The sequence below is a fragment of the Lutra lutra genome, chromosome 2 (genome assembly GCF_902655055.1).
Source record: "Lutra lutra chromosome 2, mLutLut1.2, whole genome shotgun sequence".
In the NCBI taxonomy this organism is placed as follows: Eukaryota; Metazoa; Chordata; class Mammalia; order Carnivora; family Mustelidae; genus Lutra; species Lutra lutra.
Window position 1 is genome coordinate 137587889 of NC_062279.1, and position 13575 is coordinate 137601463.

Consider the following 13575-nt stretch of genomic DNA (forward strand, 5'->3'; position numbering starts at 1 on the left):
GGAAATGAGTAACAACCATAAATATTTATTAACAGGTTCTCACATATGCAAAATTGTTCACACAAAATTGACCGGGTCAAAGGGTGAAAGCCCTTTCCCTCCTCCCTCCCTACATTCTCCTTCATCCACTTACCACCCAACCCTCTTCTTACAGACAAACCCCAATTTCTCCATCATATCAGAGATGCTCACCCAATCATCCAGGGCCCAATCTCATAATCTTTGAATGCTCCATCTTCCGTCCAGTTAGTTCTACCTCTCAAACACCTCTCCCTTCCATTCCCACTGTCCCATGGTTTGGGTTGTCCTCATTTCTACCCAGACTCATGCATTTCCTAACAAACTCATTTTTTGCTCTTTCCTAGCAAACTTGGTCTTTGCTCTGTCATCTATCCTATGTGGTGGCACCAGATAAACTTGCTATCAGCTCTGAGTTTGTCCCTCCTGTGCACAAAATCCTGGGTGCTTTAAATCATATTCCAACTGGTTCCAACCAAAAAACCCCCAGCATTTCTAAAGGCACTCTGTTTGTACCTCCCTTTGGTATTTATAAACTTCTTGGGGAAAGAAAGTTTGCATTATCAACTTCTACCTTCACATTGCTCAGCAAGACCTTAAGTGTACTCAAAAGAACTAATGTGAATCAGAGTCTTTTGTATCCCATTTGATAGTACTATTCAAATGTAAACTTCTTAAAAACAGGACCTTAACTATATCTCCTCTAGTTCAGGGCTTTCCCTGTGGCTAAATTTCCACAAATAATTATTTAACAAATGAACTAAGCAATCAGTCATTTTTTTATTTTATTTGTTTTGTTTTAAGTAGGCTCCACACCCAGGGTTGGGCCCAATACAGGGCTTGAACTCACAACCCTGAGCTCAAGAGTCAGAACCTTAACCAACTGACCCACATTGGTGGACCAGCAATCAGTAATTCTTGATCCCAATCTGGATCCACAACCTGTGTGCTATAGAATAAGCCACCTAAAAACATATTGATATTTAAAATGTCAACTAAAAGGAAGGCAGTAATATTCAGAATACTCCTATAAATTAGGTATCAAAAAGAACTTATTGTAAACACAAAATAAACAATAGGCCTTCAGGTTAAGCTCCATAATCAAACCATATCTATAACAGATGCCAGCAAAGTTACAAATGTGCCACACACAAAAAATGCATTTAGAGACTTTCCAAAAAAATTGTACCTCCTAGAAATCTACTCCTTCCAAAATTGTTATCTTAAGTAAGGCTCAGTTTGCTTGATCAAATTTTGACCAAAAATAAGAACAGAGCTTCCCCTTAACAATCAGCTACACATTCCTCTTAATCACAGTATGATTGGACAGATGGTGCCCAGATTAATAGCAGGGAATTCCAAGTTCATGTTCCTTCTTCTTCTTCTTTTTTTTTTTTTTAAGATTTTTATTTATTTATTTGACAGAGAGAGATCACAAGCAGGCAGAGAGGCAGGCAGAGAGAGAGGAGGAAGCAGGCTCCCTGCTGAGCAGAGAGCCCGATGCGGGGCTCAATCCCAGGACCCTGAGACCACGACCCGAGCCGAAGGCAGCGGCTTAACCCACTGAGCCACCCAGGCGCCCCTCATGTTCCTTCTTTAATTAGCTTCATGACCTTGGGTAAGTCATTTCACCCTAGGATTCTCTGTTTCTTCACCTGAAAAATGAGTGTTTGGCCCCGACTTTTTTTTTTTTTTTGCTTCGATCTAAGATTCCACCCAGCTCTAGAATTCAATGATTTATGAGTTAAAAATAAGCTTTTTATTGATACATGCAACAACATGAATGAATCCCAGATCCATCATGCTAGGTGAAGAAGTCAGATTCAAAGTCTACGTACTCTATGATCACATTCACATGACGTCCTGGAAGAGGCAAAACCATAGGGATGGAGAGCAGATCAATGGTTGCTAGTTAAGGATTAAAGGAAGACAGAGGGTTTGCCTACAAAGAGGTAACATGAGGAGATTTTCTTTGGAGGTGGAGTAATGAAATTGTTCTATATCTTGATTATAGTGGTAGTTATAGGACCCTGTGCATTTGCCGAAATCCACAACAGTATACTAAAAAGAGTGGATTTTGCTATATGTGCATCAAATTATTTAAAGCACTAAAAAATATTCTTGGCGCCTGGAAGGCTCACTCAGTGAAGCATCTGCCTTCAGCTCAGGTCATGATCCCAGGGTCCTGGGATTGACTCCCATTGCATTGGGCTCCCTGCTCAGTGGGAGTCTGCTTCTCCCTCTGTCCCTCACCTCGCTTGTTTTCATTCTCTCACTCTCTCAAATAAGTAAGTAAAATCTTAAAAAAATATATATTTCTCCAAATTCAGTGCAATTTTTGCTGACATAATAGCTGCACAGTTTCCCCCAAGAAGCAAATACTGACCTTCTGTATTTGCCCTCACCCTTTTGTTCCAAGACTGATGAACCAACTTTGTATCCAAATAATTTGCTGCTTGTTTTTGTGGTATTATTGTTGTTTTTGATCTTTAGATAGACACTTTACAGAATCCTTTCTATGTAGCTCATTTTCCCTGCATGGTACATCTAACAATGAAAAAGTAAAATGAACCCAAGTGGGACTGATTCTCGGGCTGCCCAGGCCCTGCCTGGTGTTTATGGAATGTCAGAATGTTGTTATTACTCTTGTGATTCACACTAAAGACATGAACGGTATGGAACGTGAATAACAACAACACAGCAGTAACAACAACAAAGGATGTTTAATTAGCACTTACTGTATTCCAGGCACTGTTCAAAGTGCTCATAGACAGCCGTACTAAGGGCCATGGTAAATCCTGTGTAGCAAAGGTTTATTTAAAGGAACAACTGATTCATCTTTTGGAGAGTCTATAGCTAATACTAGTGATTTCACAAATTCTCATCTTGGCTTTCTTCAGAGGTTGGACAGAAAGGCCTTTTTAATTAGACAAGGCCACAAACCTTGTGCCACAAACCCCCTCTGCCCGGTGAGTTCGTGAAGCGTGCACACCAGGAAGCCCCACACAGATGACATTTCACAGCCGAGTCCCAGAGAACTTGCTTAGTCCACCTTGACAACCTGCAGCTGGGCTGGCGTTTACTGGGAGCTGACCGTTTCCTGAAGTCTTCCAACAGCAGGCAAGAGAAGGGTAGCACTCTTGCCTGCCACTACCAAGGGTCTGCCTTTTCCTTTTCATCACTTCGCTCTTTTACATAGGTGTGGGCCACTGTGCAGAAACACGTCCTAAAGCAGACAGATTCCGGTTCCTTAAAATGACCAGTTCTCTGCACGAGGCAAGGGTTCTGTTATAGGCCTTTCAGCCAGAGGGGATGGTTCGTCAAAGGTGACCAAGCTGCCTAGGCCGAAAGAAACCAACCAAACAAAAACAATGAGCCCATTAGACGGTACCTGAAAGGGTATTTAGACCCAGAGAACTCTGACCGTAGTAGAAAAGCAGACTCTGCTGAGAAAGGGCTCTCAATTCGTGGGTGTGTTTAGTCTGCCTGCCTCAAGTCCAAGCTAACTGTCTCTGTGGTTGCTGATGACCAGAACAGGGTTCAGATGGTCTTTGGAAGAAAGCAGGGCAGGCCTGGCCCAGCCGACGCTAGACTGCAACTTGCCTTTCCTCCCACTCCCCCACCTTCCACAGGACCCCATGCTTCTCTTTATGAAGGATCGACACTCGAAGCAAGTGACACAGCAGACCACCGCTACAACTATTTCCTAGTGCTCTCTTCCAGCTAGACTGTAAGTAAGCTCCAGTTTGGGCAGGGACTATCTCTGGTGCTCATGACTGTATCCAGCTGATTTTTTGGAATAAAACTTAAAAAAAAAAAAAAAGAATTAATGGACTTCCTGTGGACTGAGTTGAAGGTGCTGCTTTTCCCTGCTTGTGGACACCAGAATCCAGACCGAGGGTTAAGGGGTCCCTCCTTCCTGCCAGAGAGCTTCTACAAAATCTTCAAACTCAATCAACTATCCATTTAGCAGAATTTAGAATGTCAGATTCCAAAATCGGAATCCAGCTGGAGGAAGGGGAAGGGGTTGGGGTTGGAGGGAGGCAGTCAACAAAGCAGTCCTCGGGGCCACGTACTCCCACTCCTCAAAGCCGAGTCAGATGGGAAACCGGGTGAGACAAGTTAACCTGGAAGCCCTCCTCCAATTAATGTGTTATTGCTCCTTTAAAACCGAGAACAAACGGCCCAGTGCCCGCCATCCCCGAGGCTGCAGAGCAGTAATTGTCACTTAGCCACTTAACTCCCTGCCGCACTGCTCGCTCGCTCTTTGGGGTTTATCTCTCAGCCAATTACTGCTGTCATTTGCGTTTCAATATGTGCCGTCAGGGGCCGGCCGAAGACAGCGGAACAGGAAACCCAGGGACCCCAGGCGACTGCTGGGGCCTGCACCTGACCCCTGGCTGCTCTGTAGGGGGCTGCGGAGCTACTTGGGAGAGAGGCCCTCCACACTGCTCCGGAGGGACCCACGGCTGGTTTTGTTCTGAGCCTGGGTCTAGTGCCGAGGCACCCAAAAGGAGGAAAGTCTGACTCTTAAAAGCCCTAAGTCAATAATAATGATGGCAATATGAAAGCAATAGAAATTTTAGCTGCTGAGCATGACAGCAGACAAGAGACAAGTAGGGGACGTAGCAGGGATTACGGCAATATATTATTGTGAAATCAAGGCAGGCACAGGCTCCAAATGCAAAGACAGCAGAACCTTAAATTACTGCTCTTTTATGCACTCAGATTTCCACGCAGGGGGGTTATCCATCTACAACTTGGCCCTCAAGTTTAGGAAACGTGTGCATTTTCCTAGGCAATCCTGAGTTGAAATACCTAAAAATTATATTTGTATATCCTATTGTCAAGTTATATAGGTTCATAATACACTTGTACTTGGTTACTAAATTTTATTTTAAAAAAAGTTTTCCTTAAAGGCATACCAGATGGGAATTTTTTATAATTAGATTAAAAAAAAAAAAAAAGCTTTGCTAGGTCATGGGTCCAAATTTTTAATTTTTTAAAAGATGTCGTTTCTGGTGGCCCGCAGGGTCCTAAGCCCAAAAGTTAAATCCTCACCTTTTCAGATATTTTGTTTATTTGGTCTTCCTTGGTCAAACCTGTACCACTCATCACTGCATTAAAGCTTTGATCCCAGAAGGTTTAAACCTCTGCTGTTTGCAGAGGAAGCATCTTGATTGAAACATCTTAACCCAGTCCAAGACATCCTTTGGAATGCACTTGGTCTACTTTAGGGATATAAGCACGTTTTAAACCCTGAGTATGGGAAGAAAGGGGGAAAGGATGAGAGGCTGAGGAAGAGACCAAGTCTTTTATAACGAAGCTCTTCAGTGCACCCCAGTCGACAGCAACTGGGAAGGCAGACTGCGACAATGCGGTCGCAGAGTATCAGCTCGCTGGGTGGTAAGCGATCTCTGGGCTGTCAGCATCCTCCGTTTACCCCGCTGAACAGCAGTGAGACTGTCCTGCTCACCCTGCAGTTAGCAGCAAGCTCCCTCTGACATTCCAACCTCTGAAGCCCCAGCAACCATGGGAGGAGGGCTGGTAGCCGAGGCCAAGCCGGAAGAGACCTGTTCTAGCTGGATCCACACACCCCAGTCTCTGGGTCTAAAATAAGACTCTGAACTTCTCTGCCAATGAGCTTCACCAGGCCTGATGACGTTAACGTGCTCTGTCAGTTCTATTTGCGGGCAACGTCCCTGTTCACCAGGACTGCATCCAGGTAAGGAGGCGTGTGGGGGTGGGAGGGCGGGGGCCTCTCTGTGCATGGACCTGTCCTCCCACTGTGTGCATGGAGAAGGTCTGAAAGGGCTGGTGAGGTGCCAGAGTAATTGTGTACGTCATCTCGGGCTGTGCAAAGAAGAGCTGGCCTAGCGATAGTTAATTGCCATCCTCAGGCTACACACTCTTCACTGAATACCAGCGAAGGGAGTCTGTTCAGTGCAGAACAAAGAAAAATCACTAGTCAAATAAAACTAACCGGGGGCCTCCAGTGCTGACCGGGGCCAGCCACACACCGGGAGACTTGGATCGCCCTCACTCATCTTCTCTCGGGCCTTCTAATTAAGAAAACCTTAAACTTGGAACCAATTCGCTCCTTTCTCACTCCCTTCAGTCATCACCCTGACCCATCTCTGATACGAGAGAAAGCACTTCAAAAGAGGCAGAGTCTCTAAGATAGCTAGTGGCCAGAGTGTAAACTTCTTAATTAAGGACCCACACAAAAGTAACTTTTTCTTCTTTTTGGCTCTTTGTGCTTTTTGAAAATGCTGTTTCAAGCTGAACAAACTACTTGAAAATCGTCCCCCTCCTCTTCCTCCCTCTTTCCTCTCTCTGTCTCTGTCTCTCTCTCCGTTTTCTCAGCTCATCGGTAGCTTCTCTCTCGGTCATGAAGTGTGCAATAAACTGTTTTCTTTTGTCTCAAAGCCAAAAGTCACTTTATGGAGAAACAAGTTCCTCTTCTCTGGCCCTGCCCCCCGTGAGTGGCAGCCCAGTGGAGGTCTGGAAGCCTGCCACAGATGGCCAAGAACAAAATCCAGGCCGATCAGCAGGGCGGATCTGAGCCCACGGCTACCCAGGAGCTGCCTCACCACAGCCTGTGCAGCTGCCACCAACTGTCCTGAGAGCTGCCCCTAGGGGCCCCAAATGGGAGCCCCACCTTTCTCAATGTCACCAAGTCCCCTACAGTTGCGATGCAACCTACCTTTTTCTTCACTCTCCATGATCAGATTCCACTTCTGATCAAAGAACCTTTGCTCCCACCTTATCTGTTCCCAACAACCTCAGTTGTTCTCCCCAACTTTCCCAGGGAGAATCAGTGGAACCACCAGCCCCCAGTTCTCCAAGATCACACTGAGAGCTCAGACTGAACTGCCAGTTCTCCCCCAGGCATCTCCGCAGACAGGCCAAAGCTGCATATCCATTATCTTCCTTTCCACTGTGACTGCTTCCTCTCCTCATCTCCTATATCCAACCGCAAGCTTTCTGAATTTTATATCACAAACATTTCTCAAATCCAGCTTCCAGAATCCAGACACAAGGCCATGGCCTACGTTAAGCCCGAACCAGGCCTCTTCACTAATCACCCTCCCCCTCCGCCAGAAGGGACCTAATACATCAGTCAAACTCCACCATCCCGGGTCCCTCTGCTTTGCCCTCCAAGCCCCCCAGCATGCCATTCAGGAACCTGTGTTCCTCTCCTCTGTCACCGCAGTCACTGCCTGCAGCATGGACCTGCCCCGGGGACCTGCCCCACCGGAATGCTTCCTGCCTCCATGCTCCTGCTCGGGCCCCTCCCACCCCTCCATCCTGCTATAAAAACTACGGTTTGGCCCAAGCATCTTCTTTCCTCGCCTCTCCCCTTTACACGAGGCTCCGCGCCACTCCTTGGGGCTCCTCACAAGTTTCTATCACTGCATCCAGGCCCTTTAGGCGAACCTGGGGGCACTGGGCAGTAGTTCTGCTTGTAGGCTCAGCACCCGTTACACACACAGTGGCACCTGTCACACACAGTAGGCCTCAGCGGCTGGGATACTGCCCTTGTACCTCGGGATTACTGGCTACTGCCGTCCATGACCACAGCGCAATCAATACTTCAGTCTGAATTAGATCCGTTTTGGTGTTATCTATTTAAAGAAGACAGACTCCTAGACACCAAGGATCGTGTCCACGTAATGCATTTTGTCTGGCAACTTATGCACTCAGGGCACTTAATAATGTGATGGAGTTGACGATGATGACGATGACAGTGACGTCAGCCGTGACAGGAAACGAGGTGATTAGACGTCCTTTTATTCTCTGAGGCTCTGTAGTTGCTTAAAACAGTACACGATGAGTCACAGAATGACAGCTCTTGAAATCTTAACTAACCGGAATACAGGCCGGAACCTCAGTCAGACACACTTCAGAGAAGTCAGAAGATCAGCAAGTGTGCGCACGCTAGAGCTTAGAGGGAGAACTTTCCAGGGGTCCTCTGGTCTGCACTCAGAACCTATTTGTTCTTCCTTTACTTCACCTCTGATAATCTCTGCCATCTCATGCCCCAGTCACAGTAAGTGAGATGTCAAGTATGAGGCAAGGGGAGGTGGAAAAACCCACTCCCCACCCCCCAGGGACCAACATGTCAGTAGCAAGGCTAGAGCTAACCATGTGCAAAAGGGGAGACAAACTCAAAAAGAACACCGAGTACACAGCAGTCTCGCAGTCTGGGGACATTTCATGTGGAAGGACAATGAGTTCCACACATGTTAATAGACCTTAATGACACATCACACAAGAGAGGCACAATATTTACTCTCATACTGATGACTGAGATAGCCAAAGAGGGCTGAATTCTGTCCAGTTGTCTCTACGGGCAGAGAAAGGCAAGTGGAACACATTTTAAGAATGATTTCTGTCAAAGTGTTTGAAGTTTTCATTTGTTTGTTTTGTTTTGGGTTTTTTTTTTTTTTTTTTTTTTTTTTTTAAGTTTTAGTGCTTACTGGGGTAGACTGTGTTTCATCTGGAAATTTTGCTGCTGACAAATGAGCCATGGCTCAACTTCGTCCAATCTGGAACTGTTACGTAAGCACGTCACAGGCCTTACCCACCAAGAGTGTCCAACCTAAAACAACTCAACGCCCTAGAGAATTCATTTGTATATGTAGTTTTATTTTAAAACACAGTGAAACAGGAAACCCTTCTGCCAAAAACTACCAAATATAGCATGTCCTACACCTCCCCATCCGTGCAAAACAGTAATGGACTACAATTTAAATTCAGGTCAAGAGCACAAGAGAGGAATCTATTTCAAGGCAACTTGTACTAACAAAACAATTTTCTTTCAGTTTGAAGGACCCTCCCTCCTCTGCCTCTTTCTCCTTTTCTCTCTCCCACTGTCTTTCACCATCTTTTCTCAGATCCTCAAACGCACAGAAGCAGCCTCGATGAGGGGAAAAGGCGAAGACTGCTGGCTTCTGTTTACGCCACACCAGTCACGTGGTCACCATCTCCTTGGTGGTTCAGCAGGTACAACCAGGTAGATCGAAAGAAGGGGAGGATGAGAGACATTTGGTTGTTTTTCAGAAAAAAACAGGAGTCGAACATGGGATTAAAGAAAAGGCTACTGGATTAGAAAATATTAAAGGAGAGACTCTTTTGGAAACAGGATATTGCAAGAAGGAATGTACCGAGGAGAATGAAAGGGTGGAGGGAGGACAGAAAAAAGAAATAGGTTAATCTTCCAAGTAAAAAGGATGATGGGAAAGAAGCTAAAATTTGGCCACTTATCTGACCATTCCTGAAAAACCAGAAATTTCACAACTGCATCTCCTAGCTCACTGTTTCTGCCCTTCCTAGTGACAAGAGGGAAGCGAATGCTTTCGACAAGATGGAAGAAATTACTACATATTCCCAATATTGTGTTTCTACCGAATGTTTCCGAGCTGGCATTGACGGGGAGCATTAAGCAGCTGTCACTGCTTGGTCTGGCATTTTGTCAACCCACCTCGATTAAGAACCTTGTCTTGAAAACCTTCAAATCTTTCCTATTTCCCCCACAATAATTAACAACAACATAGTAGACTAGAGAGAAATAAACACTAGTTACTCATCTATTCAGCATTTACGGAGTACCTATTTCAGGCTTGGTCCACGGAGTTCTCACCTTTTCAAACAGAGACAGATTCTATTTTGCATGCGGGAAGGCAGCTGATTTATCTGATGAAGAATATAATAGGGCAGTATACTCAAAAGGGCAAGGGTTTCAGAGCTAGACAAACCAAGGTTTCAATTCCAGCTCTATTACATGAAAGGTGCTGGTCCTTGGGCAAGTTGCTTAACTTCTCTAGGCACTGATTTCTTAATGGAGGGCTTGGTTTCATTGTTTTGTGAAGATTCAATGGAAAGCACCTAGCAGAACCCGGCACATGGTATCGAAGCAATCGTTCATTCGGTAAATATTTACTGAGCATCTACTACACAAGGCTTTGTTCAGCAACAAAAAAGAGAAGCAAGAGCCCTCTTCTCATCTTTAGATGGCATCACCAGGACTTGGCAAGGGTTCTGAAAACCCATGCAAATGAAACAAAGTGGGTGTGGTGCCAATCTTGCAAATGCCATGATTTTCACATCTCCCAGGGAGCTGCATCAAGAACTGCATTTTTTTTTTTTTTTAAAGAATTGCATTTTCAAGGGAGAATTAGCTCGCAGCCAGGAGTCTTGAGCTCCCTGGGGGAAAATGCAACGTGGCTACTGGGTGGCTCAGGCTGTTCACCTGGGAAACCAAATTGCAGACAACTGGAGCAACCCACACCCTGGCCTTCAGGATCTGGGCAGAAATAGAAGCCAGGAGACATAGACTGTTGTCCCTCTTGCCTTTTGCTCTTAAAATGAGAAAGGGGACTAAATTTTGTTTGGGGAGGTAGGTGGGGATTGCTGCACTACACAGAGGAAGTTCCCACATGAACTACTACATTGTTTCTATTACTCTCTGACTCATTTTTACTTTTCCTTCCCAGCCCTCCCTGATGTCTTGGTCTGTTCCACATGTGGCACAATAGAGTCTTTGTTTACAAGATTCTACTGTGCAATCAACCTAGTTATTAGGCAAAGAAGTATTTATGCACAAAAACCAGAGGCAATATCAGGTAAACTGACATGAATCGTGTATTTCACTTTCCTATCTCTAACATTTAAGTGGATAGAATTGAATATGCAGCTAAGAACTTTAATTGTTTAAAAACTATATCCAAGTTGGAGGAATAGGACTGATACACACACTCACTCTTACATACATATATACGATCCAGGGGCAAACGTTGTTAAAAGCCTAAACAAAATTCTGTGTCCGTTCTTTTTATGACTAGCACAACCATCCACCTAGTCTCACACAAGTAAGGAATTTGTAGTTGTTTTCAACAAGTGAGGCAATGAGGTTTTTGTGGAAAGTCATACATGTCTTGTAGCCAAACATACTTGGCTTTGAATCTCAAATCCCACTCACTTCTAACTATCCAATGTCAAGGACATTCTTAAATATCTCCAGGCCTCGGTGACCTCATCTGAAGAGTGGATTTTAGAGCAAAATAAATTACATAAAAGAAATAAGACGGGTGTTTCTGAAAAAGTTGTTACACCACTCCTTCCCCCAACACATCGCTCTCAACACCTTTCTCTTCCTTCCATTCTAATGCCCAGTGACTGCTCTCCCCGACAGCTACCTTCTAACTAGTTTCTCAGCCTCTCATCTGTAATCCCCCCATCCATCCCAACCTATTAGAAACAGCAGTCAGAATGGGAAATTTGATCGTGGCACTCCTCTGCCACAAATCCTTCTATGGCAATTACATTCAGAACAAATCTGCATTCAGAGCAAAGTCCACACGTCCCCAACCCATCTGTTCAGCCATGCCTCCCCTGACCACCCCACCTCTGCCCCGGAACAACCACAGCCCCCACGTCCCAGGCCCCCAGCATTGTTTGCAGAGCACGCCATCTGCTCTGCTGCGTTGACTCTCTCTGCACCTCCTCCAGGATGCCAGCCCCACTCCACCCCCTCCCATCTGTAGAGACCACCGGCCCCCTCAAGGCTCAGTTCAAATGCCAGGCCCCCTTTAAAACCCTTCCTGATTTCCCTGGCTCACTCAGGGTTCCATTCACACTTCAACGATAGCTTGCTCAATTTTATTACTTAAGTTTCGTGTTCTCGATTATCCACATCCATGCCTTTCCTTCTCCACTAGATTGTCAGTTCCTCCATGACAGAAGCTAAATTGTATCCATTTTTTATTTTCAACTTTTGCCATTTCTTACACGAAGAAGACAGAACCAAAAGGTAAAAATGGGACACGAGAGTCTCAAGGTACTTCACGTGTTGATAAAAGAAAATAAAAATGCACTGGAAATGAAGTCTTGGGTGTATTAAAAAAAACTTTTTTTAGACAAACCCCAGCAACCCACAGAGGTGTATGCCATCTGTGATGGATTAAATGTGGCCACAAATTCTTTGATCCTTCTTCCACTGAAAGGTGAGTCTCTTTCCCTCCTGTTGAATATGAGCTGCCTACAAACATTTTTGACCAACAGAGACACTATGCCATTTCCAAGCTTAGCATTTAATATGAACAACAGCTTTGGCCTCGGTCTCTTGGAACCTTGAGCCTCCCTATAAGAAATTTGATTACCTTAGTGGAGAAATCTCATGGAGAGGCCCTGAACCTACACAGAGAGGCAGAAGGACCCAGGGGAGATCAGCCTTCTAGGCATCCTTGCCAAGATGCCAGGCAGGTGAGTGAAGCCATAAGGGACCCTGCAGACCAGACCAACCATTGACTGAATACCACCAAGTGAGCAGAGCTAATGCTATAGAATAGAAGAATCACCTAACCGAGCCCTGCCTGAATTCAGGATCAACAAAATCACAGATATAAGTAAAAGGCAGTTGTTTTAAGCCACCAAGTTTTGAGTGGTTTGCCAGCAGCTACAGGTAGCCAGATCACTATCTTAACCCCTTTTAGCTCAGCATCCTAGCCTACTTAATAGCAATACTTTAGCTGCAAAGGAAATACTTCCCTCATTTGTAACAGAACAGTTAGGAGAAAGTGAACTTATCTTACAGAGACGTGCATTACACATTACATGTCTGTATCACAACCCCAACCATCCTAGAGCCTGGTAGGTCGCTCATCTCAACCAGATGATCAGTGACCTGAGGGCACCTGCCATGTCCTACACTGTACTTTCATTCACAAGGTGTGGCCCATAGCAGGTGCTCGATACTTACTTGATTTATTGAATGCCAGTTTAGTAAGAAGGAGCATTGTATTAGAAGACCCGCAGGTACAGAACCTAAACTCTATTCTCTCCATCGGGAAGGGAAGAAACGAACTTGTCACTCATATTTGGACAGAGGTAGCTAATAGATAACATGAGGGACAAGCCAGGAGCCTCAAATCCAGTCTTCCACCACCCACACTTCCCATGCATGTGAGGAGAAGATCTCTGTGCCTTCATCTGCCCAGCTATCAAATGGGGAGAATCGTATCTGATACCTCTTAGATCGGGATGAGTTAGAAGTAAGGTTTTAGACTGAAAATACCTTCAGTTCTTCAGACCAACAATGCTAGGGAAACTCAAGGTAGTATCATTGTTTTGCAGACTGTTGTGATTCTAGTATATAAAACAGCCTGAATTTGTAGCTCCAATTCCATGGGCTGGGTCAGCTGAGCATTTGTTTGAAAATTACCAGATTTCCCTTTCATTGTCTTTAAGATACAGCAAACAAAACAGCACTGAAATATATGGCGAATTGAACTAACTTTTTAAAAGATTTATTTGAGAGAGAGAAAGCACAAGGGGAAGGGGCAGAGGGCAGAGGAGGAGAAAGAACCTCAAGCAGGCTGTGTGCTGAGTGTGAAGCCCACTCAGGACTTGATCTCACGATCCTGAGATCACCACCTCAGCCGAAACCTAGAGTTGGACGCTGAACTGCCTCTACCACCCAGGTGCCTCTCAACTAACCCTTGAAGGAGATAGAAGATATGTTGGAAGTAGAAAAAAATTATTTATGTCTTTTTT

General features: G+C 45.0%; 1 protein-coding gene across 2 annotated transcripts in view; it reads right to left on the reverse strand.

The window, feature by feature from the left end:
• The window catches only part of MAML3 (mastermind like transcriptional coactivator 3), a 408594-nt gene that overhangs the window by 345482 nt on the left and 49537 nt on the right, over positions 1-13575 (reverse strand). The gene's annotated exons all lie outside the window — the stretch shown is intronic.